Genomic DNA, 6,156 nt, shown 5'->3' on the forward strand with positions numbered 1-6,156 from the left:
GTGAATGAAACTCACAAATTTTGCAAGAAGGCGAAATTCGCCAAAATAAAATGCACACAAGTTTGTTTGTTTTTCTACACACTTCGTTAAATGTCAGTGGCAATGCACGAAAGTTTAATTTCGCGAATGTTTCTGGTTTTACAGAATGTACAGTGTTGTATTATGCTTTGCTTTTTGTTTTTCTTCCTCAATCAGTGCCTACCAGACAAAAAGCAGAAAGAAAATTAATATTTAACCCGTTGAGGACGGACTGATTTTGCTACAACACACATTTTCCATAGACACCTGCCCGAGTATACTCCGGACTCGTCCTCAACGGGTTAATGATAATAATGATGGCAATACTTTGGGTCCCAGTTCCATCAATTCTTACCTGAAATGAAAGTGTTCTGCCAGGATAAATTTCTTTTCTGAACAGGCTCACGATTTTAGGGGAAAATGTCAAGAGTCTCTGCAGGTGGCAAAGTTTCACAGCAATGTCAAATCTCTCCCCCCCATAAAAAGAAAGCCTGGTCAATGACACATGTTGTGCACATGTTTACACACTAGGAGATGCTTGTGATGCTTACCGCCTCCAAAAGTCTTGGGGCTATTGTTTGACTGCCAGCTAAGTTCTGAATGTAAACATGCTCATTGCTGCGAGGCGGTGTGATGATTGTATAAATGCATACTGCCATGATTTTTCTCTCTTTCTTCGACACGAATCAAAACAAAAAGAAATGCACATTGTACACGTTGAAGGAAGCTGCCAGTCTACAAGACTTGCAGAGCTTAGCTTTCATTGCATTGGTATGAATAATGCATCTTACACTGAAAGGTTTTATGCACACTTTCAGACAAATTTGATCTATCTCCCCTACACCTGCTTGAAAATCACACACACACACACACACAAATTAAAAAAATAAGGATGATCAGAACACAATGTACCACAATACAATCTGTTTCAGGTGAATGACACAAACTTTTTTTTTTCTCTCTCTCTCTCTCTCGGTTTTTTTTTTTTTCCAAGTTCACTCTTCGTACAGCTATCCAAATTGTAGTGTTTGGCAGTCATGGTCTGTGGTGGAATTTCTTTCTTTTAGCTTTCCATTGTTCTTATTAGCCAAAATCTGTGTGTCCTTCTTTTGTGATCAAGAATTGATCAAAATTTCTGTCAAGCCAAGATGTGCACTATATTTTTCTAATCTCAAGTAGTCATGCATAATGTTCTGTACTGACTTGCATCTGATTTCATTCAAGAATTTTTTTCACCAAGGCAAAATTATGCACTTGATTGTCGGCACCGACATTTCCTTGTAAATTTGAATGTGTGGAAGAAACATAATGGAGGAAACATAACTGCAATAGCATACACTCCAATGCATCAAAGATGGAAGGAAAAAACAAAATCATCACACAAAAATGCATACATGCTGACACACACACACAGACAAGTATACAAACATATACACACACACAAACACAAATCACTTGTATTAATAGCCAGCTGTCCGTTCACTTGGTGAAATACATAACATGCATTCATTTCATAATTTGAGGCAAAACAATCATATGAATCAGGCTCTGTTTTGTTTTTGTTTTATGAAAAAAATAGATCTTTCATTTCATGGAACATTTCAAAGTGTACAAAGGTTACAGCAAAGAACTAGATGTGGGTTTTACCACTCTCTGGCTCTAAAATTGCATAGATAATACCAAGATAAATACAAATGTTAAAATACAAGCATATATTAAAGGTAGGGAATCCCATTTGCGCGCCTTAAATGAAGAGCTGTATAAATACAGTGGTATGTTGAAGAGAGTATCATTTTAGAAACTCCCATAAAGTATTGAAAGTGGAAGGTAACATTTAGTACATTTTTTTGACCGTTAGATTTTGAATTGAATTGTTTTCGGGGCTCACCGTAAATTCCAGTACATTACTAGGCTACCTTTGCAGACCCATGTACTGCATGTGTGTCCATCATGTATATTTTGTGAAGAAAGTTCATCAACACTTACAAACATTTCTATATACATTCTTGCCACACACTCTATATGTTATTACATCAGCTCTTGTACTTTTAGATTTGTGTTTATAGATCACAAATACAGAAGAATGCAACAAAAAGGCTTAAGTGTGGCTGACACACAGAACTACTGAGTACTGTAAACGTGGAAATTTTCGCGGTACATTAATTTTCGCGGATTTCGCGCTACGTTCGGCTAGCGCGAATTCAAAAACGCGCGAATATATCTTCGCAATTTTCTATGCACATTTTGAACGGCCTGAATTGCGTGCGCTTCGTCGATGATACTGCTACGTAGTACAGACATGTTTACGCATTATAGCAGTATCATCGCACGCACCGCACGCACCGAGCCCATGGCCGATTGGTGTGCTACATCTCCGCGACTACAGTACTAGTACTACAGTACATGTATCGAGTAAAATACGTGTACAGTGTACTACGTAGTTGAGCGCTTGTACTCACACTCGCGCCGCTCGCTACGTCGCTTTCACACGCTGGCATCGCTGGATGAAAACAGCGACTGTGTATTAGCCCGCTGCGGAGCGCGAATTTAAGAGCCCGCGAATATGTTTTCGAGCCGCTCAGCGCGAAAAATTAATCGCGCGAAAATATTGACGTTTACAGTAGTTGAGCTTTGTGCATTATTCAAATTTTAGATAACTGTTGACTTCCAAATTTCTAAGCAGTGGCCTAAGCAAGTCCCCTGAGGTTCATATTTACTGTTTTGCTGCATTTTGGGAGGTCTGTAAAAGGTATCCCCTACCTTTAACGGATGATCAAAGCCTATCTCACACAGGTCTTCAATCTGTGCGTTGCATATGGACGGAGTGTAGGTAACTATCAACAGTTCCCTGTAAGAGAAAGGTCACTGTCACCATGCTTTGTCAGTGGTAATAGTGACTTTCTTGCAGAAAGCCAGTGTTAAAGCAGCATAAAGTGGAAAAACACATGGAGAATTTGAGAATTGATGTGATTATAATTATACATTGTAATAATAATCATCATCATCATAATGATGATGATAATAATAATAATAAGTAGTAGTAGTAATAGTAGCATCATCAACATTAACATTGCTGTGACTTTTTTTCCTCTTTTTTTTTTGAAGGAAAATGAAATGAGTACATTAGATTTATCAACAGAAGCCTGGACGAGTAAGACTACTCATCCGCACAAACGCACTTTGGGAGAAAGGAAACAAAATATGAGCTCTACGCAGGACTCTGTAGGCTGCACTCCAGGGTGACTGTTAAGCAATCAATCAAAGGGTGCTGATGATACAACTGGGTCCTCTCCCCTAGGACCCTCCCTGGAAGATGGGGAAGGGATCAAATCTCACCAGGAAGTAACGTTTCTTTACCCTTGGATGAAGAAAGGCCTTGCCCTCTTAGTGGAGTACCTCAGTAGAGCGCAACAACAAGCTGTGTTCCCTCTCCCTTCTTGTATTTTCTTCCAGTCCTTTCTTTTTTATGTTGTACTCTCTCATCTTCAAACCGACAAGGAAGAACACTTCATGTGTCATCCACATGGTAGAGAGTGAAAGCCTATACCTTTGTTCACCTGCAAGGTATGGAGGGGCAATTCTGGCCAATCAGAAGTGTATGTGTGTCGTTTTTATTTTGCTTTGTTGTAATGTAGCCACACTCTGAAATTCTCCCGACAAGTGGCCAACCAATCTGAACTGATGCTGCTTGATGTATGGTAGCCTTTCTGTGACCGGCCAACGAGTACTAAAGAACATTCAAATCTCTGGCTGATTTTGGGATCAACACCCAATAATCAAATAATTTCAGTATTCGTATAAAATCAAGTGGATAAATATATATCTTCTTACGGATAATATGTATATATATATAAATATACATATATATATATATTTTTTTTTTTTTTGGGGGGGGGTGGGTCATAGTTCCTAATGGAATGCAAACCTTTAATGAGAATTACAAATATCTCTACAATTATCAATGGCCTGAATTTACTTAAGTTAATTAAGAATCTTTTGGAATCCCATTTTCTTTGCTCATTTTTCCACTAATAAGAATCTTTTCAGCGGATGCAAATGATTTTGTCTCTCAGTCCAAATAACTATATATCTGGCGTACAGGCCCAGGCCTGTACACATCTCATTCTCAAAACCATACGTTGCTGTCAACTTTCAAAATTCACAAATGGGTCCTACAAAACACTCTCACTGTTGGAGCAAAGGTTTATGCATCCAGTTAAGTCTGAAAAGGAGGCTATATCACCTTCCACTCCAAGCAAGGTGCTGTGGGGTGACCTTTCTACACTACTAGACATGACAGACAGGTTCACAAAATGAGGACCTCTGATAACCACTGAAGGAGTGTCACGGTGGGACCTCCACAAGTTTTACATTTCCTGAATAACTGCACAACTCCTGCGCAGGTGAACGACACTTCCACAAGAGTAGAGGAGCTGTGTTCCCATAAACACATGTTCTCCTTATTTTACACTCCTGACTGACAGTGAGTTTTCAATCTCACTTCTGTTCAAGCATACGGCAGTGTTTAACCCATTGAGGACAGATTTATTTTGCTATAACACACATTTTCCATAGACACCTGCCTGAGTATTCTCAGGACTCGTCTTCAACAGGTTAAGAATAAACCTGCAGAATTCAGATCAAATAATGAAAAGCAAGCTGAAGATATCCCTGTTAATTTTTACCTCCTTAAAAGAAAAAAGACAATTTGATCAATTTGGATAACAGTAGAAATATAACTCTTATTGCAACTGTTGATATTTTCTGCATAGAGTGGTAAACTCTTGAGTGTAACATTTTACAAAGGCAACAGACAGATCATTGACAAGGGTAGTGATGAGAAGTAGGCTTAATGGAGCCTATTAAAACTCCTTGGTATGTATGTCAAAACAGTCAATCCAGGTGAGCAAAGTAATGTCTTTCTGAGCAACAAGAGTCTCACCTTACAACACTGAAAGATAACCTGAAGCATTTGACTCAATGTGAAAGAGCTGAGATGCTTTTCTCTCTCACCCATGAATCAATGACGAGTTCATGTTAAACTCTGACATGTTTTCCTCTTATTCCTCCTGCCATCTTCTACCATAATTCAAGCATGAAAGTATAAAGTATCTTTCTGCAATTTCATGTGAACTACATGTATGTGCATGAGCATTTTTGTGACACGTGTTTGTGTGATTGAATGTGTGTGTGTGTGTGTGTGTGTGTGTGTGTGTGTATGTGTGTGCTTGTGTTGCATCTGTCCTATGTAAATATGTTACTATTATACTTCTTGTTAATATGTTTAAAACTTTAGTATGTTTTGTTTTATATGTTACCATTCATTATTCTTAATGCTGTATCCTTTTGTAAACTGTCAAATGTTTAATGAATTGGTTAAATAAACTTGAACTCGAACTTGATGCATTGAGTAAATAGTGCAAAGAAGACAAATACTTCAGAACTCTATAATATCAACATTGCATCACGTCATCTAGTACATTCTCCAGGTCTGCTCAGAGAACCAGCAGAGTAAACACTTCAAGAATAATGACGTCTGTGATGAGGTTATCACCATTATTGCACAATCAGTTTCTGCCTCCTTTCCATTCAAGGTCAGCTGTATACAAACACTATGTGCATTCGCATTGAAGATGAAATACTGCAAATCATTAAAGGTTGGTAGAAGCTTAAATCTCCTATTGTATGATCTCCCCAACTGAAGAAAGTTTTCTGACTTACTGCAGTATTTCACGTGGTATTTTGAGAATACATGCCAAAGTATAGTAATATCAAGGGTGGGATTTCAAACTTTACATGAGACATGCATGCAATATTTGAGTGTGAATCAGGTCAAGAAATACCATCGATCGTACAGCGATTAGCTTCTCATGTGCTCCAACGCGTTTCCCGTGTTTTCCCCCAGAGGAGATATGCACCTGCACGGTGCTTATCACAAATACGGTATTTCATAGATGAGAATGGCATCAACTGAATTACCACACCATCTATTACTGTGGTATTTCCCCAATGTGAGCAGAGCCAGCAATTTAATACCTCAGCAATTCAATTGTGAATGCACCTACTGATGTACAATGTACTGTCATAGATTACATTACATGTCATATATGAAATAGCTTACTGTAAAACGAGGATTTT

This window comes from Diadema antillarum, unplaced genomic scaffold (genome assembly GCF_040938485.1).
Source record: "Diadema antillarum isolate AM-2024a unplaced genomic scaffold, OU_Dant_1.0 seq00001199_RagTag, whole genome shotgun sequence".
NCBI lineage: Eukaryota > Metazoa > Echinodermata > Echinoidea > Diadematoida > Diadematidae > Diadema > Diadema antillarum.